At 44.4% G+C, this 22806-nt stretch overlaps 1 long non-coding RNA gene across 1 annotated transcript; it reads right to left on the bottom strand.

The window, feature by feature from the left end:
* Positions 1–2265: 2265 nt before the first annotated feature.
* Positions 2266–16984, bottom strand: LOC141983165 (uncharacterized). Its single transcript, XR_012638311.1, has 3 exons — positions 16915–16984; positions 2791–2880; positions 2266–2409 (listed from the first exon to the last, which is right to left on the bottom strand). It is a non-coding gene; the product is annotated as an uncharacterized LOC141983165 (long non-coding RNA).
* Between the last annotated feature and the right edge of the window lie 5822 nt (positions 16985–22806).

The following is a 22806-nucleotide window of genomic DNA, read 5'->3' as shown; positions in this document are numbered from 1 at the left end:
CTTTTTATATACTTCATTGTGTTACATGAAATAATTCTTTACCATAATGTGAGAAGATCAGAATTCCAGATATGTTTGGCTCTTCCATTCAAAACATTTTTTGAAAGTGGCTATAACGAAAAATAAATTAATTTCTGGAGAATCAGTACATTAAACAATGCTTTAATTTTCTCTAGTATTATTATTACAATCTAATAGTATATTTAACAAAAAAGAGATTGTATTTTTATATATTGTACTTTTGACACATTTTGTGTTAAACTAAAAAAAATACCATGAGCATGTGTAGATGAGCTGGGAAATCACACTGCTCTCAGTCATTGGAACTACACCCATTTACACCAGCTGAGGATATGACTCTTTAAGTCTGATTCTACAGTCCTCATTCAGAAATATATTTACCCATTTACTTCTGTGGGAGTTTGCCTGAATAAAGACTACAACATCAAGCCACTTATGCTTAAATCACCACACTTTACATGTGACTTCAATGCACAGCTACATATAAAAGGAAGATATTTTTATCCTCACTTTTATTTAAGTCAAAATTGCAGTAATTCACCTAAATCCTGCATCATGGTAGGGGGTAAGACTAGGTGATCCTTGCAGTCCTTTCTAATCCTGTGGTTCTGTGATCCTATTATTTTAATTACAGGGTACACCAAGTTTAGGCATTAACCAAATCTTCTAGGAACAGTTCATTAAACTACAGCAAGTTTTTAAACTTGTCATCTTGTATCAGTCTTGTAGTTATGTCTAAAATCCAAATTAAAGAATAAAAGGAGTGCATGCTATGGGCCCATTTCTTCTCTGACATGGTTTACATCAGCACTGGTGTAAGAGCTAGGGTTGCCAGGTGTCCAGTTTTCGACCGGAATGCCCAGTCAAAAAGGAACCCTGGCAGCTCCAGTTGGCAATGCGCATGTCTTGCATTTCTTGTGTATGTCCTTGGCCATCCGGTGCCAGTAGAACCTATTACGAATAAGTTCGAGAGTTCTCTCCATTCCCAAATGTCCAAAGTCATCATGCAGGGCCCTTGTGACCAGGGCTCTGTATTCTTTTGGTAGCACTAGTTGTGTTAGTTGATTTTGTACAGGGGGGTACTCTTTGGGGAGAGCCTCAGGGAGTCTGTCAGTGTCACATACAAGCTGAGGGGGCTGGAAGGAAGTGTAAACCAGCTGAGACTCTCTTTTGGTTTGGACCTTTGTCTTTGAAACAAATTAAACATTAGGAGCAATCAAAGATTTATCATACTCAACATTTGGGAACCTGAGACAGCCTTTCCTAGAACCAGAACATTTTAATAGATCTAATTATATATTCTCTTAAAGATTCATGACAAGCCTGCTGTTGCCTCCTTCCTTTACTGGCGAGAACGCTGTTAAAAGTCAAGACCATTAAAGACTTTTTGACAAGTCTGTTTTAATTGCAGTGATTCCCAGATGAGAAGGAACTCATAAAATGATGACATACAACTTTTTTTCCCAAATGGTTATTTAAAGAAGCAATCTCATTAAACGAGCTGCAAATGCTGCGTAAGACCCATACCTTAATGATACCCAGACCAGTTTTTCATTTGGATTCCAATGGCTTGCACTTTACCAGAAAGATTACAGGACCAGCATGATATTTGTTAATTTTTAATAACACCACTATCACTACCTGGGAGAAAAAGCAACACTGCTGAAAACACTGAAGTAAATTACTGTATTGTCAAACTTTTTGTTTGTGCTGATATGTCAAGCCCAAAATCGGCTTGGATGTCAGTGAAACTCGATCAGCTACTTGAAATTAGTGATGACTTAAGTACACTCCAAAAAATCCAGCTGCATCAGACACTTTTGGACTCTTCCTGAGATTTAATATGATTTGAATACAGGTAACATTTACAGATCTCACCCAGGCGTGAGTCCCCATTGTGCTAGGCACTGTACAAGCATGGGGTAAGGTCCTGAGCCCTGCTTCAGTCCCTTTTCACCAGGTAAAAGGCCAGAGCAGCATAAGTGGGCCCCACAATTGCAGCCAGGGAAGGATTCCTCTGGTGCAGACTTTGCAGAGACAGACCTAAGGTTACCTTCCTAGAGCCCCCTTGGAAGCCCTGACATAGCGGGACATGTCAGGGCAGAGCTGAGGGCGGAAGGGATATGTCAGGGGCAGGGCCCCAGCATGTGGTGCTGCAGAAATTCCAGGCGGTGCTGCAGCCCATAGGGGAGCCTGAGAAGGTTGCTGAAACTTAGAAAGGCCCTCCGGACTGTCTATGTTATGCTAGGTGCCTCTTGAGTCCTCAGAGAGGCCCAGGATTGGGACGGCGCAAAGGCCATCCTAAAGCTGCCTCAGGTGCCCCTCTCTTGGGCTATGGAATCTCACCCACTGAAGAGACGCCAACCTCTGCCCCAAAGAGTTTATACTCTAAAAAACAAAACAAAACAAAAATAAATAAGCAATTGTCCAAAGCCCAGAACTAATAAGTTGACAATGTTTCACTCAACCTACCACCATCCCCTGACCCCTGCTACCATTCATTATTGCATCTTCACCCTGGGCAGCCCTCCCGCATAAGAGACCAGTGAGCCTCAGTCTGAGAGCAGAGAGGAAAAGTTTCTTTAATTATAAAAAAAAAAAAAAGTGAAGGTTTGTTCTCAGACACTTCCCGTCCTGGGGAATCTTTATTCCTGGTGGCAGTGGGCAGAGAAACCACGTGGCCTGTCCCCATGTCTCCCCTCCTGTTTCAGCTGCTGCCTGACAGAAACACCTCATTTATACTAGTTTGGAGTTTGTGCCTTTTCTTACCATAAGCCATTTCAGGGGCGACAGCTTACTGTGGGGAGAGAGGGGAACTGTGGGGATGATGTCAGTCAAAGGCTTTGCAGAGCTTCTACTCTGGTAAGCAAAAAACATACAGTAGGATTAGTAAGTATGTATGTACTGCTGCAACAGACATGCTGCCACACACCGGTGTACATGCAGTCAGGATGTATATTAAAGCCCAGCCATTTCTAATTGAAATACAAGCTTGCTGGAATAGTTCCTAGACTTGCTGGAATAGTCAATGGCTATTAGCCAGAATGGACAGGGATGGTGTCCCTAGCTTCTGTTTGCCAGAAGCTGGGAATGGGCGACAAGGGATGGATCACTTGATGGTTACCTGTTCTGTTCATTTCCTTTGGGGCACCTGGCATTGGCCACTGTCGGAAGACAAGATACTGGGCTAGATGGACCTTTGGTCTGACCCAGTATGGCCGTTCTTATGTCGTCACTGCAACAGGCAGCGGGCGTGAGGGGAAAAAATAGTAATGAAAAAACTCTAGCTCTCTTCAGTTAGGTTTCATAACAGCAGTGAAGCACCGCAGGGGAGAGCTTAGATGGGTATTTGTTTTCATGGCAACACACATTCCTCTTTGCACCTATGACTTCAATATTAGAGGCTTTGCTATCAAGCATATTATTTATGCTTTTATACCAAATGAGATCCTTACAACTCAAGAGTGCAGAAGGAGGCAGGGCCTACTGTTAGAGTAGATGCTAGACAGTTTAGCATGAGGCATTGCATCTGATATTTTTAGCAGTTTATTTTTCAAGTAATTTAGACTAATAATACTGGAAAAGATGGACTTAAGTAGTATTCTTAATGTGACAGGGTGGGTTTTTTTTTTCTTTAAGTACATTGCACCTGGCCTTTGTGCAGTATGCCATTCAATCCAGGAAATGATTTTATTGCCAGAGTCTGAAGTATCAGTAAATGTGGGTGAAGAGTTCTGTGATATCAAAAAAGGAAGTGGGAAAGCATCGTTTTAATTCCAGTCATGCATGTGCCTTTTTATAGACAGCTATAGGCTTAATAAGATCCATCTCTCCTAAATGTGCATTAGCACTGATCATCGGTTAGACACATAAGACAGCTTTAATCAAAATGAAAGACAACTCTCCCACTTCCACTGTTCCTATATGGTAATTAAGAATGATGCCATTCCAAGTTCACAGAGCAGACTGAGGGAAGTGATCAGTACCATATAGCAATGGTGTTTTCTTTCGGATTTGTTTTAAGGAGGTAATGCATGGTCATATCACTATAGTTTCCCGGATATACCCTCCTCCTGGACAAAGAAACTCGAACATTTTTTGTAAACAGCAAAAAAGAGTGCTTTAAAATAACAAACATTCTACTCTTTATTTGAGCCCTTAAGACAGGAGTCAGGTTTGAAGTGTTTTTAGGGTGACCAGATAGCAAGCGTGAAAGATGGGGACAGGGGGTGAGGAGTGGGTGGTAATAGGTGCCTATATAAAACAAAGCCCTGAATATTGGGACTGTCCCTATAAAATAGGGACATCTGGTCACCTTAAGTGTTTTGCATCATCACTTCTGGCCAGTTTCCTGGACTAAGAAAAATTTGGAGGGAGGATTCTAGGGGAGAGGTCTGTACTTGTCAGGGGCAGAGACCTGAATCGGGGCACGTGGGATGAAAGCCTAGCTCAACTGAAGTTAACAGAAGCTTTTCCATTGACTTCTTTTTAGTCAGGATTTCATCCTGGGTGGAGCCAGTCCCCCAAGCCAGTTTACCTCACCCTCTTTGGGAACCACTCCTCCACCCCTGGCCCTGCTTGGGAATAGACACTACCTCTTGCTATGGCCAAGTCCTGTCCCTTGTCTCAGGCCAAGTAACAGCAGGTGCATCAGGATCAATGCAGTAGCAGCAGCTTGGTGCAAGGCAGAACCAGCATGATGTCCAGAATGGCTCTGTGCTGAAGAGGCTCATCAGCAAGGCAGGTAGAAAGCACAAGGATCTGCCTGCTTGCAGGGGGAAAGGGGCTCTTTTGGAGCTATGGAGGTGAGGACAACTGGGAGACAAAATATCTAGAGAGCTGGGAAAGGCTCCTTCATTAGCTGAAGGGGTAGGGAAGAGATGGGAGGGTGATGGGGCTGTTGCCGGGCAGAAGAAAGAGTGTGAAAGTTAACTGGCTCCAGTCTTTCATTTTGGAACCAAAAGGAAAAATAGACCCTGCTTTTGCTATGCTTCCTTATCAAGATTTGGCATAACTCTAATCACACCAGTTCTTAACGAGCAGATCCCTCCCCGCTGTTCAAATGGGACCCATACATGTTCACTGAGACCCTGCTAGATGAGTAGGGCAGGTGCTGTTAGCACAGCCTGCTCAGTCTCCACCACTTGGTATCTGGAAGGACAGGCGGTTAGCCAAGACTGGTAGTAGTGGAGATGGACTGCCCACTGCTCGAGCTGGGGACTACAGGATCTCCCTCCTGGGGATGCTTTCTTTGTCTTTGTGTTCTAGATGGTCACACTTGGGAGGACAGGGTGCTAAAGGGCTGGCATATCCCAGTGCATAGAAAGGACCGGGGAGCCAGTGGTGGAGCTAATGGGAGGGAAGCCACCTGTCCGCCCAGTGGTCTCTAGGGATATGTCTACACAGCAACTAGACACCTGAGGCTGGCCCGTGCCAGCCAACTTGGGCTCGCAGATCTCGGGCTGTGGGGCTGTTTCGCTGTGTAGATGTCTGGGCGTGGGCTGGAGTCCGGGTTCTAGGACCCTGTGAGGTGGGAAGGTCCCAGAACTAAGGCTGCGTCCCTAGCCTAGACATCTACACAGCAGCTAAACAGCCCCGCAGCCTGAACCCTGCGAGCCTGAGTCAGTTGGCACGGGCCAGCTGCGGGCTTTTTTTTGCTGTGTAGACAGACCAGAGGTGTATGTATGGTGCCTTTTCAAGCGTATTATGCACAGAGGCCCCTCTAGAGATAGGCAAGGTAAGCAACTGCCTATGGAGGCATATTCTCAGCACACGGGGAGGTGATCCACCCCACACTAGCCTGCCATAGTGCAGACTGTCTGTGTGCACCCTGATACTAATTAATAGTTCCTTAATGCACTTTGATCTAGTCGTCTTTGCAATGGGACTAAATCAACGCACATTAACTAACGGAGAATGCGCATCAGCAGTGTGCACATAGTGTGCATCATGTGCACACTAACACACCCACAGAGAGCTTGGCACAGGCCATGCAGCTGGAGGGTCCAGCTGGGTGGGGAGAGCCCAGGAGGAGCCCACAGTTTAGACTGGTCCCCGGTGGCTCCTCTGGGGCTGAGTCCAAGGGCAAGGCTCCCCACACAGGTCAGGCAGCGACCAGCTAAATGGCAATCCCTGCTCCTCATCTGTCCCCCGCCCTATTGCACTTGCCCCTCTCCATCCCCCATGTCCTAACCCCACTCCAGCTGCCCCAACCTTCCCCTCCCCCGGCATCCTTACTCACCCAGCTTTCCTACCATCACCCCTGCTCTCCCGCAGTTGCAAAACCTGGTTCTGCCACTGAGGCAAGTACTCCCAGACCACAGTAGCATCTCAGCTGATGTTGGCTAGCACGATGCCCACCAAAACTGGAAGCCACAGTATTGGCATTGATTTGAGAGAGCTGCTAACAATCCTGAGCGAGGCATAAATTTCAGGTTCAAGTTGGCTAGAATAACAATTGGTTTTAATGACATCTGTGATTGGCAATGGATATAAGACCCACTGCTTGGCAGCCACCAGCTTCTTTCAGCATAACAAGAAGTCTAATATTGTGTTATAGGTGCATGTTATATTGTGAGTGTGTGGGGGTGTGTGTGTCATAAATATAAAGGGAAGGGTAAAAACCTTTAAATCCCTCCTGGCCAGAGGAAAAACCCTTTCACCTGTAAAGGGTTAAGAAGCTAGGATAACCTCGCTGGCACCTGACCAAAATGACCAATGAGGAGACAAGAAACTTTCAAAGCTGGAAGGGCAGGGGAAACAAAGCGTTCTCTCTGTCTCTGTGTTTTTTTTGTTTTTTTTTGCCGGGACCAGAGCAGGAATGCATGTCAGAACTCCTGTAAAGGGCTAATAAGCAATCTAGTTAGATATGCGTTAGATTCTGTTTTGTTTAAATGGCTGATAAAATAAATTCTGCTGAATGGAATGGATATTCCTGTTTTTGTGTCTTTTTGTAACTTAAGGTTTTGCCTAGAGGGATTCTCTATGTTTTGAATCTGATTACCCTGTAAGGTATTTACCATCCTGATTTTACAGAGGTGATTCTTTTACTTTTTCTTCAATTAAAATTCTTCTTTTAAGAACCTGATTGCTTTTTCATTGTTCTTAAGATCCAAGGGTTTGGGTCTGTGTTCACCTATGCAAATTGGTGAGGATTTTTATTAAGCCTTCCCCAAGAAAGCAGGTGTCGGGTTTGGGAGGATTTTGGGGGGAAAGACGGTTTCCAAGCGGGCTCTTTACCAGTTATATATTTGTTAGATGCTTGGTGGTGGCAGCAATAAAGTCCAAGGGCAAAAGGTAAAATAATTTGTGCCTTGGGGAAGTTTTAACCTAAGCTGGTAAAAATAAGCTTAGGGGGTTTTTCATGCAGGTCCCCACATCTGTACCCTAGAGTTCAGAGTGGGGAAGGAACCTTGACATGGTGGCAGAGAGGTGGGATTAACTTGAAATCATTTTGAGATCAATTTGAGATTTTTTGAACCAGAAGCACAGATTTTTTAAAAGGAAATATTTTTTTCCCTTTGGGCTGCTGGAAAGCAGGTTTTAAGCTGAAAGCAGTTAGAGTTTTTTTTGTCTCTGCTTGGGAGCCAGAGCAGAGAGAAAAGGTAATTGTCTTTTGTGAGCTGGAGTTTTCTCTGCCTAAAGGCAGGGTAGTTAACCTCCTGCAGGGAAATTCACAAGTCTTCACAGACCTGAAGTTGTTTTTACCTAAGAGCAACTAGACGGGTTTTCTGTCTATTTACCTGCAGACAAAGGTATTAGGGGTTTTTTTTGTTTTTGTTTTTAAGGATTTTTCTGTAGGCTGACAATCACTATCAGAGAACATAGTTATCCGGTTACAGCACAACTTATATATATTTTGACAAGACACATTTTTTGTTTGTTTGTTTTATTTCTAACTCTCGGGTGTAAAGTTAGTTAAAAACAGAGAGGCAAACATGACAGAAACCAAGAAAAAATCCCAAGAGGCTGCCCACAGGAGAGCTATGGAGACAAAGGAAAAAGAAATGGAGGAGAAGGAAAAAGAGAGGAAGCATGCTGAGGCGGGGAAGGAAAAAGAGAGGAGGAAGCATGCACTGGAGATGGAGAAGGCAAAGGCTGAGCGGAATCTACTGGATAACCCTAACCATCCTTCCCCAACAATCCACAAATGGGAGCGACTATGTCCACAGTATGATGAATCCAGTGATATTGCTGAATATTTTCTCACCTTTGAGAGACTGTGCACTCTCCATAAAATTCCTGAAGCTCACAAGATGACCACATTGGTCACAAAATTAACTGGAAGAGCTCTGGACATATTCAATAAGATGCCTATTGATGAGGCTTTTGACTATAATAAGTTCAAGGATTTGGTTTTAAAGCAATTTCAAATTACATCTGAAACATACAGAGTAAAATTTCGAACTCTTAAGAGACGGCCTGGACTAAGTAATGTGGCTTATCTAAACCAGATGAAGGATCTGTTAGATAAATGGGTCCAAGGAAGGGGTGTCACTAGCTTTGACGGAATGTGTGATTTGATAGCTCAGGAGCAATTCCTGAATATGTCCAAGGAGGAAATAAAATAGTGTTTATGGGATAAGGAAATGGACTCAGCAGAAAGTCTTGCTTCTTATGCTGATCGATACGAGCAGTCCCAGACCACCAGAGAGGCGGGGCAAGCTGGAACAAAATGGATGGAGGGAGGAGAGAGGAAGAACCCTGGTCGCAGTTGGAGCGGATACCAGAAGGGACACTCTCGGACCACACCCTACTACTGGGGGCAGCCCAAGGCCCCAACTACACACCAAGAAATACCCCAGACACCTTATCGTCATGCCACACCATTCTCCAGCAACCCACCTAGCACCAGTGACCCGTCAGCTGGATGATGTTTTAAATATAACGAGCCGGGGCATGTAAAGGCCAAATGCCCCAGAACCCCAACCAATTACAGTTCATTGCACCGGAATCACACCAGAGGTCCTCAGGCCCAGATACCTCCCAGATACCCTTGGAGCAGAGGGAAACTGAGTGTGGGCGGGAAGAAGGTCACCGCGTGGAGGGATACCGGAGCACAGGTGTCGGCTATCCATGCTTACTTAGTGGACCCCAATGTAATTGACCCAGAGATCCAAGTGACGATTCAACCCTTCAAGTCCAACTCTTTCAATTTGCCTACAGCCAAGTTGCCTGTCCAGTACAAGGGCTGGTCAGGAACGTGGACTTTTGCAGTATATGATGATTATCCCATCCCCATGCTGTTGGGGGAAGACTTGGACAATCATGTGAAGCTAGCCAAGAGGGTGGGAATGGTCACCCGCAGTCAGGCTAAGCAAGCCGTCCCGCCTAGCTCTGTTCCGGAAACTTCTACCACGACCCGGTCAGAGGTGATGGACCCGGACCCCATGCCAACGTCTGCAACAGCAGTAGTGGATCCAGTCCCAGAGACCCAGACAGAGCCAGTCCCAGAACCGGAACCAGCAGAAGCCGATAACCCTACACAAGAGGCTCAGCCGGAGCCTGAACCCCAACATAGTGCACCAGTGGAGAGCGGTTCACAGCCAATGGAAACAGCCCCATCCCCTACATCGCTTCCAGAGGGACCAAGCCTAGGTCCACAATCCAATGAGGAACTGATGTCTCCAGCTTCAAGGAAACAGTTCCAGACCAAACAGGAAGCAGATGAAAGCCTCCAGAGAGCTTGGACGGCAGCCCAGAGCAACCCACCGCCTCTCAGCTCTTCTAATTGCTCCAGGTTTGTTGTAGAAAGAGGACTTTTATACAAGGAAACTCTTTCTGGTGGACACCAGGAAGACTGGCATCCTCAGAGACAGTTGGTAGTTCCAACTAAGTCTGGATAAAGCTCTTGAGCTTGGCCAACGATCATCCTAGTGGCCATGCTGGCGTGAACAGGACCAAAGACCATTTGGGGAGGTCATTCCGCTGGTAGGGAACGGGAAAGGATGTTTCTACCTATGTCCGGTCTTGTGAGGTATGCCAAAGAGTGGGAAAACCCCAAGACCAGGTCAAAGCCCCTCTCCAGCCACTCCCCATCATTGAAGTTCCATTTCAGTGAGTAGCTGTGGATATTCTGGGTCCTTTTCCGAAAAAGACACTCAGAAGAAAGCAGTACATACTGACTTTTATGGATTTTGCCACCCTATGGCCGGACCAGTAGCTCTAAGCAACACCAGGGCTAAAAGTGTGTGCCAGGCACTAGCAGATATTTTTGCCAGGGTAGGGTGGCCCTCCGATATCCTCACAGATGCAGGAACTAATTTCCTGGCAGGAACTATGGAAAACCTTTGGGAAACTCATGGGATGAATCACTTGGTTGCCACCGCTTACCATCATCAAACAAATGGCCTGGTGGAGAAATTTAATGGGACTTTGGGGGCCATGATACGTAAATTCGTAAATGAGCACTCCAATGATTGGGACCTAGTGTTGCAGCAGTTGCTCTTTGCCTACAGAGCTGTACCACATCCCAGTTTAGGATTTTCACCATTTGAACTTGTATACGGCCACAAGGTTAAGGGGCCATTACAGTTGGTGAAGCAGCAATGGGAGGGGTTTACACCTTCTCCAGGAACTAACATTCTGGACTTTGTAACCAACCTACAAAACACCCTCCAAAACTCTTAGGCCTTGCTAAAGAAAACCCACAGGATGCTCAAAAAGAGCAAAAACATGCCAGAGAGCGTTCCTTTAGGGGACCAGGTCATGGTCTTAAAGGCGTTCCAGGCCCATAAAATGGAAGCGTCATGGGAAGGGTCATTCACAGTCCAGGAGCACCTGGGAGCTGTTAATTATCTCATAGCATTCCCCACCTCCAACCGAAAGCCTAAGGTGTACCCTATTAATTCTCTCAAGCCCTTTTATTCCAGAGAATTAAAGGTTTGTCATTTTATAGCCCAGGGAGGAGATGACGCTGAGTGGCCTGAAGGTGTCTACTATGAAGGGAAAAGTGCTGGTGGCGTGGAACTGGTGAACCTCTCCACGACCCTTGGGCGTATGCAGCGACAGCAGAACAAGGAGCTGTGCACTAGCTATGCGCCGACGTTCTCAGCCACCCCAGGACTGACTGAACGGGCATGCCACTCCATTGACACAGGTAATGCTCGCCCAATTAAAGCCCAACCTTACCAGGTGTCTCCTCAAGCTAAAACTGCTATAGAACGGGAGATCCAGGATATGTTACAGATGGGTGTAATCCGCCCCTCTGGCAGTGCATGGGCATCTCCAGTGGTTCTAGTTCCCAAACCAGATGGGCGGGGAAGGAAGTTTTTGCATGGACTACCGTAAGCTAAATGCTGTAACTCGCCCAGACAACTATCCAATGCCACGCACAGATGAACTATTAGAGGAACTGGGACGGGCCCAGTTCATCTCTACCTTGGACTTAACCAAGGAGTACTGGCAGGTACTGCTGGATGAATCCGCCAAGAAAAGGTCAGTCTTCACCACACGTGTCGGGCTGTATGAATTTAATGTACTCCCTTTCGGGCTGCGGAATACACCCGCCACCTTCCAAAGACTTGTAGATGGTCTCCTAGCGGGATTAGGAGAATATGCAGTCACCTATCTCGACGATGTGGTCATATTTTCGGATTCCTGGGCAGAACACCTGGAACATCTACAAAAAGCCTTGGCGTGCATAAGGGAGGCGGGACTAACTGTTAAGGCTAAGAAGTGTCAAATAGTCCTAAACAGAGTGACTTACCTTGGACACCAGGTGGGTCAAGGAACTATCAACCCCCTACAGGCCAAAGTGGATGCTATCCAAAAATGGCCTGTCCAAAAGTCAAAGAAACAGGTCCAATCCTTCTTAGGCTTGGCCGGTTATTACAGGCGATTTGTACCACAATACAGCCAAATCGTTGCCCCACTGACAGAGTTAACCAAAAAGAAACAGCCAAATGCCGTTCAGTGGACCGAAGAGTGACAGAAGGCCTTTAACCAGCTTAAAGCGACACTCATGTCTGACCCTGTACTAAGGGCCCCAGACTTTGACAAACCGTTCCTAGTAACCACAGATGCATCCGAGCGTGGTGTGGGAGCAGTTTTAATGCAGGAAGGACCGGATCAAGAATTCCACCCTGTAGTGTTTCTCAGCAAGAAGCTGTCTGAGAGGAAAAGCAACTGGTCAGTCAGTGAAAAAGAATGTTACGCCATTGTCTACGCTCTGGAAAACTACGCCCATATGTTTGGGGACAGAGTTTCCACCTGCAAACTGACCATGCTGCACTTCAGTGGCTTCATACCGCCATGGGAAATAACAAAAAACTTATTCGGTGGAGTTTAGCTCTCCAAGATTTTGATATTGACATCCAACCCATCTCAGGAGCTTCTAACAAAGTGGCTGATGCACTCTCCCCTGAAAGTTTCCCAGAATCAACTGGTTAAAATCGTCCTTGAGATGTGGAAAGTATTGTTAGTTTTTCTATACTTGGTAGTATATTTAGAGGTGCATGTGTATTATTAACTCTGTTTTCTCCTAGAGCTCCAGGAAGAAATCCCAGCCAGCGTTTCACCCTATCTGTGATTTGGGGGGCGTGTCATAAATATAAAGGGAAGGGTAAACACCTTTAAATCCCTCCTGGCCAGAGGAAAAACCCTTTCACCTGCAAAGGGTTAAGAAGCTAGGATAACCTCGCTGGCACCTGACCAAAATGACCAATGAGGAGACAAGAAACTTTCAAAGCTGGAGGGGGGGTGGAGACAAAGGCTTTCTCTGTCTGTGTTACTTTTGCTGGGACCAGAGCAGGAATGCAGGTCAGAACTCCTGTAAAGGGCTAATAAGCAATCTAGTTAGATATGCGTTAGATTCTGTTTTGTTTAAATGGCTGATAAAATAAATTCTGCTGAATGGAATGGATATTCCTGTTTGTGTCTTTTTGTAACTTAAGGTTTTGCCTAGAGGGATTCTCTATGTTTTGAATCTGATTACCCTGTAAGGTATTTACCATCCTGATTTTACAGAGGTGATTCTTTTACTTTTTCTTCAATTAAAATTCTTCTTTTAAGAACCTGATTGCTTTTTCATTGTTCTTAAGATCCAAGGGTTTGGGTCTGTGTTAACCTATGCAAATTGGTGAGGATTTTTATCAAGCCTTCCCCAGGAAAGGGGGTGTCGGGTTTGGGAGGATTTTGGGGGGAAAGACGTTTCCAAGCGGGCTCTTTCCCAATTATATATTTGTTAGACACTTGGTGGTGGCAGCAATAAAGTCCAGGGGCAAAAGGTAAAATAGTTTGTACCTTGGGGAAGTTTTAACCTAAGCTGGTAAAAATAAGCTTAGGGGGTTTTTCATGCAGGTCCCCACATCTGTACCCTAGAGTTCAGAGTGGGGAAGGAACCTTGACTGCTGCAAAAGGCTCAAATGGAGAGGGTAGTATGGAGAAAACAGGGTCCCCCATTAAAATGAAGAAATGAAGTTAATAATTCAGAGAGAGGGCAGAATGGAAGGACCAATTCCTCTTAAATATTTAAGGCTGTGTCTTGATGCCTTTACTCAGTCTGAGTTACATGGAATTTCATGGGACATTCCGTTCCAGAGTTCAGTTCAACTTGAATAAGGGTATCAGAGGCTGAAACTTAGTATTCAAGCTGTAATATTAGGTCACGGCAGCCCCTGTGAGGAATTTAAGGAAAACTAGTTGACCTGGAACAGAGGAACAGCTGAAACAATGTGGGGTTGGATTCCTTCAAGGGATTTGAAATCCTCAGAGATTGTCTCAGTCTACAATGGAAATAGCAAGAGAGAGAGATAATGATTTTGCAAGAACATAGCTCATTACTGCCTAAAGCCCTGACAGTGGCAGATAAGCTTTGTTAAAGTTTCAAGACAAAGTACATGTTCCAGTGAGATAATCAAAAGAAATCAGAGGTCATCTTTCAAGAGCACTGAATTTACATTTTTAATGATTATTTCCTTCAATTCTCCAGGCATGGAAGGCCTAACACATCAATCCTTAATGTGCTTCAGGAAGTGAGAGTGTGTTTCTGCTGTAACTCAATACCTGGCAACTGATCGCTACATAAGAGAAACTTTTATGGATTTAATTTCACAGCAGAGTGTCTTAGATTTAAATGCAGTGACCTTTTTGGTCAAGCTGAATACTGAAACTCGAGCTTCCACCCCAGAGGATGCAGCTCACCAGAGAACTAAAAGGCACATTAGTGGATCAGTCTCACTTTGTTCAGCCACTGTGCCTCATTCTCATGCCACCCACCCACCCTCTCGCTATCTGTCTCAGTCCACCTCAGACTGAGAAAAAGTCTTCACTGTCTTGCCAAAGGTGTGCAAGGACCTTTAGGACCATTGTTTGGACCCATATTTATTACCTTTCCCTCTGACTCCTTTTATTTTGGCTTGTGTTCCTGAAGCGAGTCCCATACATTAACTCCGTTCATTGTGGATTCAGAGTGTGTTTTTGTTAGATTGTCTCATAGGTGCTGACTCCGGGGTTGCTCAAGCACCCACCGGAAAAAAATAGGGGGTGCTCAGCTCCCAGGAGCCATAGTCGTAGGCAACACAGGACTCTTGCTTATGGGGAGACTGGACGGTAGTGCTGGAAGCTTCCTAGAAGTGTGGGGGGGGCCCACTGGCGCCCAGACCATGGCCCCATCCCCCGCTCTACCCTGAGGCCCCACTCCCAGTCCATCTCTTCCCCTGAGGCCCTGCCCCCACTCTGCCTCTTCCCACCTTTGCTCTGCTTCTTTCCCTGAGGCTCCCTCCCACAAGGTGCCCCCGCCTGCTTCTCTATGCCTCATCCCCTGAGGCCCTCCTGCTCACCCTTTGCTCCCCTCCATCTCCTCCCACAAGGCACCCCCTACCCACTTCTCTCTGCCCCCTCCCATGAGCCCCCGCATTCCTCTCTGCCTCCTCCTCTGAGGCCCCCACCCACTAGCATACCAGTGATAGACACATATTCAATAACTAGAATATGAAAGAAGCATATAAATATGCTGAAAATAGCCTCCCCCCAAAACTGACAGAGCTTTACTCCCCCCCGCCCCCATTCCCAGAAACGCACCCACTGGCAAAAACAAGAAGTCAGCACCTGTGGATAGTCTTCATAGTACTCTCTCATGTTAATAATATTGCACGGTGCCTTGGATGGGATGGCCAAGGGGGTACTTCAGAAATAATTTTTTTCTTGTCATCAAATGGTGCCTATTGTAATATGATTTAAAAACAGAGCTGCAGCTCAACTGAGTCCCCAGCCTGAGCACTTTGCCAAGCCAGATGCTCACTTGTGCCTGTTATCATAGAAAAGAGCAGCAAAGCAGCTGAATTGCAGAGTAGCACCAGCCAGTAGTCTCCAGAGAAGCAGAGCTGTGGGCTTCATGAGAGATGTGTTGTTTATGTGTCAGACATTAAACCCATGAGGCTTTGCACTCTGCAACAGAGCAAATCAGAGTGGGTTTAAAACAACACCCAAAAGAGACATGAAAGTCTCAGGATTTTTTATGTTAAACTAGTGCACATCATTCATCAGAAAAGCTCACTTACATACTGTATTAAAAGATAGGGTGATAAAAGATAAGATGGGAATGTAGCTACAACATTGGTATTAGAGCTGTTACTTCTACTCCCACAAAAATCTAAGTACTTCTGAATATTCCTTCCTCACTATTATTCTCAAGTCATTACCCAATTAAAAGCTATTCAGACAGGGCCTGTTCTCGTTCTCATTGAAGTCAATTCCTAACATCCCTTTGCCTTCAGTGGTTGAAAGATTTACACATAATGCACAAAACATATACCCCTTCTGTGGGCTTTTTTAAAGTGTAATAAAGTCCCCCAGCTTTTTGTGCCAATGGACATACCTGATTTCAATTTAAAATCATCATGGCTATCAGTTGGCTTAAGCCAAATTCTGAACCCTGAACTCTTTCCCATGTACTATTGCTAGGCTGTTCAGTTAGACGCCAATTCAGGGAAAGGACTTAAGCAGATGCTTAACTGGGGCTCAACCATATACTAAAGACAAAGCACCTTTTTAAGAACCTTTCCTGAATAAGGCTCCTTTCCTTAATCTGGGCCTTAATTTGGAAGGAGAGTGGGATACATGTAGCATATAATGAGAGTATCATGTTATTTTACAAAACAAACTAGCATCAATTTTTCTTTTGTATTACTCCAAATTATATTTTATGTCTATTTTAAGGCTCCTGGAAAAGGGGCTAAGTGAAAACGAGTATCTGGTCTTTAGAGTCTGTATTATATAAAACTCTGGAATACATTGAGGACATTGTGAGAAAAGTAGCTTGTTGAACTTGCTAACTAATTTTTATGGAGACAAAATTGCCAACACTGAAATTATCTTTTATGAAAGGAAATGTGGAGTTATAGATTCACAGTAGGAGCTTGGGCATTTTTTAAACCTATAAATGCATTGCGCTGGCCTTACATAATGCTAATTTCTGTGGGATTTTTTTAAGGTATCAAAAATACTGTTTTAAGTGATGTTCATATTACAGTGGGAAAATAAGTCTCTAGGGGAAAGAACAATATGCATCCAGCAATTTAGTCCTAAGCATGTGTTTACCCAAGGAATATTGATTTATTCATACCACTAAAAATAATTATATTTTTTCCCAAAGCGATACTGCTAAACGCTATACACTGAAATTGTTGTTTTCTAAGTCTGTATATTATAAATTTCTGAGTGAAGGAACTCTCTCTTTTTCTTTGTTTTGTACAGCACCAAGAACATTGCTAAACAAATAATAGATAATAGTATACCCATGCAAGGATACATTTCCAAGTGAGGCACATACACTCATTTGAATGCTCCCAGTGTATCAATAGGCATACAAGTATGCAATATATGCAAGTATCAGATGTTCACATGTAAATCAACTATTTACCAGGATATATGGCTATGTAGGGACACCAATACCTGATTTGAGTGCACCACATTGGGAATTTGCATACATCAGATGTGTAAATGTAAGCACAGAATGATTCTGAAAATCTGCTTCATAGATGACTCCTTCAGCTCAGCTGTAGAGACCAACAAAAATCCAAGGAGTTCCTTAAAAGTAGCACTCTAATCAAAACAGTTAATAATTAATAATGAAATAGAAACATTTAATAATGCAAGTAAGTCTCACCTTTTGTGCACAAGTGCAAACCAACATTATTTGGATTATTCTGCCAAACCAAAACTTTCCTTTTCTTGTTGCCGGGCAAAGTATCAATGTAATCTCTATAACAGCACAGTGTGTTATTACCGGTTGCCTAGCTCATTTCCTACATGATTAAAATAGAAGCCATACTTTTTTTTCTTACTGGGTAGGTGAATGAATACTAGAAGACAGATGAAAGTTATTTGCCTCTTGCTCTCCCATTTTCATGAAAAGATGCATCAATAGGTCACACTATTGCTATTCATGGGCCGTAACTTCATCTAACACCCCTTGCTAGTATCTTTCATTCTTGTAATGATCTCAGCTAAGGTGTGACACACACAGGAGAATTGTAAGCAGCTGGACTTTATTTCCTAATACCAGTCACCTGATATAGATTAGGGCTACAAATGTTTAATGCCTCTGTCACATGATGGGTCAGTTACCATTCACTCCAGTAGCTACTGTAAAAATAGATCAGATAAGAGCTTATTGTAACATTTGATGATAAGCCTCAGTTTTTTATTATTTATACAGTACCGTAAGTGTAAATGAAGCTTAAGCAGCTTATGAAAGACAAAGTCCCTTCATGCAAAGAGTTTTAAAAAGGTATGTACTTCTGAGTTCATATACCTAACAAATCGAATGCACAGGGCTGCAGACATGGACTATGTTTAGCTGTTCCTCTAATTGCAGTTTGTTTTGATTAGCATTTAAGCTGATTGTGGATTTTCACTTACCAAAGTTATTGCTCACATACCTGCAGCAATGCGATCACTGGTAGTGATGGCTGGTGAAGCCACTGTCCCTACAGGCTACCCTGTCAAGACCTATCTCCCTTCTTCCAGCAGCGTGTACAATGCTGTAACGGGACTTGGATGTTTGCAACCTTTCCAACAAAAGGAAGGTTGACAAGTGGCCCCTCAGCACTTGCATTAAAGTGCTGCGGCCACGGTCACAAGCTGTAGCCAGTACTGCTTCCAGATGCATAAGCAGAAGAACCAGGAAAGTAGCTGTGCCCATGCATTTTACAATGCTGAGTAGCTATGCCTGCCTCACAGGTCAGAAAGGAACAATGCTCTTTGGCAGCCTGTGTTTCCTCACCTCTTGTCTCCCCGTCAGAGAGTCAGAAAAAGCTAAAGAAAGGCAAACCTCTTTTTTAGGTTTTACTACAGCAGCTGTAACATATTTATAACCTAGGATACGTTGGCTATTTGAGCAGGGGAGGAGTGAGCCACTATCTCTCAACTTTCTTCCCCACTACTGTTGTTTCTCTTTTGACATCTGTGGGGAAGTCTCTGAGGTTCATTTCAAACCCCTGCTATCCACTAGAAAGAGAACTTTAACCCCTTGGTGAGTGTGAGATGACTGATTAGGAGCCTGTCACTGTCACGTAGCTTAAAATAACAAGCAACGCTCATGTTAAAATAAATAAAGGAGACGTCGTGATGTTGATTTCAACACATCAGGGTGCCTGTCTCCGCTGCCCTAAAAATGGAAAATCGTGCTTGCATTTAGTGCAGTCACTTCTTATTGGTTTTAAAAGTCATTTTATCAGAGGTGCACATAGCTCTGTCTCCTTCGTGCCACTCTCGGCACATGTGACTGGCAAACTGACTTTGTCCAGAACTGCTGTGACTGTCAAACTATATCTGTTGTCACTGCAACCTTGTAATCAACTTGATTTGCCACATTATTGAACCCACTTGATTTTTCAGCCTACACAAATGAAATTAATTAGCTCTTGAACACCCTAAGTCACATTGCCACTTGTTATTGCATGCCTAGCCGTATCGAATTGATTAAGCTAAATGTGAGTAAAATTACAGAAATAGTGGATAAGGGGAGCATAATCAATGGAATATATTTAGATTTTAGTAAAGAATCCAATACAGTGCCTCTCAAAATCTTACTTGAAACCTTGCGTTGAAATGGGCTTGTTGTGGGAATGGAGAACTGGCTCAGCCTTATAATGATCAATGATACAGTGTCAGGTTGACGGAACTGGTTAGTAGGCAACTGAAAGGTCCATTTTTGTTCCTGCTAATCTAAAGATGGAGCAAACAGCGCACTAATGAAATTCACAGATAGTATCAACTAGAGAAGGGTGCGACACCAGTCAGAACCCAGAAATAATAAAAAGGAAACTAGAGAGATTAGAAACGTGGGCAGAAAAGAACAAAATGAGATTCACTTTGAAAGATGAAGATTTACATGTGTGAGGAATAAAGATTCAACGATGGAAAGAGAAAATGTTAATGCTGCAGGAGACCTACAGGTGCCATGATGGTAATTTGCTACACTAATGTAAAAATCTTAGGAACAGATTCTTTCCCCATCTAGCAACATAGGTGCTGGAACTAGGGGTGCTGGGGGTGCTGCTGCATCCCCTGGCTTAAAGTGGTTTCGATCATATACAGGGTTTATGTTTGGTTCAATGGCTCTCAGCACCCCCACTATACAAATTGTTCCAGCACCCCTGTCTGCCAATGAAGTTAAAAGGAGCTATAAGCGAAAACTTGACCCTGGCTACCCACACAGAGGGTGTATAAGTCACCTCTTGGTTACCCTTATTGTTGGCAGCAACGTGGGACTGATCACCATTACTGCCCCACAACAGAGCATGGCTGCTACTCCTCTTTTTCCACAGGGGGGCGGGCAGGGGCAGGGAATGGCACAGCTTTGACACACTCTCTTCCCAGACAAAACGAAGTCCAGCGCAGCTGAGCTAACACAGAGGTGGGAACAATCACAGTCAGCCGTAGAGCTAGTGCTGATTAGTTCTACCCTGCATAAAGGAAGGAATCCGGGACCACTTTGCACCTCAGAGTCATTATCTGGTCCCTGGTCTGCTCCCAGGACAGTACAACTACATGCTGCCCCTTACTCAGAGCTTCCATGACAGAGTGATATGAAGAGAGTATTCTGCCTTAAAAATCCCTGGGGCAAAACAGGCCTCAGTACTGCTCGTAATATGTGCGCTATCCATAGCAAGCTGACCAACCATCATATGGTTCATAGAAATGTCACTGGTGGTGAGTAGCCAGGCTTGGTTTCATTTTGCTAATTTCCTCCAATAAAATATTAATTTGGAGCTGACTGCAGATGAGCTTTGACAGGAACTGTCCACTCGTGAAAATATGCCTGAACCTATTAAATCTAATTGCGTACTGGTGGAAAATGGAGTGGGGAAAGGTTAATTCACAGGACAAGGACAAGAATCTCCGGTGCTCATTGACATTTCTTAGTTCAGTTGCTTCATTCTTGGTGCTCCTAGTACACGTCCCTGATGTTATAGTAAGTTTGCAAAGTAAGAGCTTCATAATACTATTCATGTCCTCTGTGTTACTAAAGCAGGTGCCCTCTGACTCATGGTTATGCTGTTCAACAGTATCCTTAGTGCAGATACCCTGAGGGGCATAATCCTGAACAGCTCAGGTACTGAGTGTTGCCCACATAAGTGCAAGGTAAAAAGTAACGAGCAGGAGAGAGAGTGCAGGGGAACTCTATTTTATATTCGTAAGAGCACCACTGCGTTCCTTGTCTAGAAGCAGAAGCATAGAATGAAGAATGTGTAGCTACCTGTCCCATTAGTATGATTGAGGAGACAAGGTCTTAAGTACAATCCTCAAAGACCCCTCTCCCTTAACCTTATGTAATTGTGAGTAAGCAAGCAGACATGCCGGGGACTTGAGACTTAACTACATGTCAGTGTAGAGAATTAGACCTAGACTGCAATTTTCAGAGCTGCCTAAGGAATTTAGACCCTTAATTCCATCATTTTAATTCTGGAATTTGGAGGCCAAATCCCTTAGGTAGCTTTGAAAAGCCCCACCGTATTGATTAACACTACCTGTGTCCCAAGTATAGCCTCCATCTACCCTTGAGCTAGACTGCAGCAATCATGTGCTTGCAAGATCAAGTCCTGTATGTGGCAAATATTTTCAGTTAGATTATTTGTGTACCAGAACACTTGGGAGTGATGGACCTAGTTCTGCTCTGAAACACCAGTGTAAATCTGCAGTACTGGCAGAAGTCAAAGATATTTCTCTATCTACATGAGCATAATATTGCTTGTTGAGGGGTGGGATGGAGTCTTGGCTCCACCCACTCCTTGCCTCTTCCCACGCATTTCTCATCCCACTGTGGAGGATGAGGAGTAGCAGACTTGTGAAAGCTGGTCTCTCCCATATTACTACCATTGCTAAGGAAGCAAGGAGATGCTGTTCATCCACTTACTCCCTTGTGTGAGAATGTAGCTATGGTCAAGATTTTACCCTTAGTTCCTGTCAACTTCAGTGGTCGTTGGGGAAAGAATCTGGCCCTTAGAGTTTTGCAATAGTACAGTAAATCATTACACTTCCTTTGATTTCACTGAGCAGCTAAGTCATAGAATCATAGAATATCAGGGTTGGAAGGGACCTCGGGAGGTCATCTAGTCCAACCCCCTGCTCAAACTGACCTCAGAGAAGTCATGTTAGCTAATAAGATGTTAAACATGAATTTATAGGGCTTGAGGTTTACTGACAGTCAGATAATAGGGTGGTAAGCACATCTGGTCCATGTGTACACTTACAGCAAAGTTCTGTTTAGCAACATGTTGGTTAACATGACTTCTCAAGGTGTTCTAACTCTGCGAAGACAAACCCTCGGGACAGCAATGGTCACTAATAAATAAAACTACTGCTGGTTAATAACTAAATATATTCAATAGTGTACGCCCTGACAAGAAATGCACTTTGATAGCTATTTGAAGCTGTTTATGATTCCCTGGCATATGTCTCATGGAAAAGCATTTGACAAGTAAATTCCCTTGAGCACGTCATGTAGGATCTGACCCTAGAAAAGCAGATTCCTTCTGAGGCTCAGAATGGGGACTCCTTTTTCAGAGGAGTCGTGTTTATCCTGAAGTGAGAATTGCCAAATGCTGATGGACAGACTTAGTCCCAGAAAAGTGATTTTAAAATAAAAGTCAAAATGCCTGCCAACAAAAGTGGAAAAGGTCTGTGTTTAACTTAAAACAAAAGACAGACTTGCCTAAGTACCTTACTAGGGAAGGAGCATGGTATATGGCTAAAGCCCAGGCCTCAGAGTAATGATATGGTTCTCTTCCTGGCTATGCCATTGCATCCATCCACACATCTGTATCCTCCCTTGCACTGGAGTTCCCTGTCTGTAAGACGTAAATAATGTTACCTCCCATCTTCACAGGAATGTTGTGGAGATTTGTCACAGAATGGAAAGCACTATAGAAGATTAGAACCAGATACTCTCCTCCGCTTTCCGAGATAGAGGGGATAAAAAGAGGCCAAATGACTAACCTGGCTGGTATGCATATGAGGAGCCGAGCCAAGTGTCACCCACCCTTCCTCAACCCTTTAAGCACGTATTCAGGGCTTTATAGTTTCAGTGGAAATGACTGGGAGAGCTGCAGACAATCAGTGGGGACAAACCTCCCAGTTCAAATTAGATGAAAACAGGCTAGTTTGCAAATGAATGCTGGCTGAGGAGCTGCCATAGGCACAGATCACAAAGGGTCAAGTGCCCCTCCAGCAGCTGGCCTGGGTGGGGAGAGGAAGGGGCGGGGCCAGAGCTGGAAGGGATGAGGCGGGGCCAGGGCCTCTCATGTTCTGGCCACATTGCCCGGGATGCTGCCCGGTGCA

This window comes from Natator depressus, chromosome 1 (assembly GCF_965152275.1).
Source record: "Natator depressus isolate rNatDep1 chromosome 1, rNatDep2.hap1, whole genome shotgun sequence".
Taxonomy (NCBI): Eukaryota; Metazoa; Chordata; order Testudines; family Cheloniidae; genus Natator; species Natator depressus.
The sequence above is the reverse complement of the archived record's forward strand: the minus strand, read 5'-3'. Positions and strand labels throughout refer to the sequence as shown.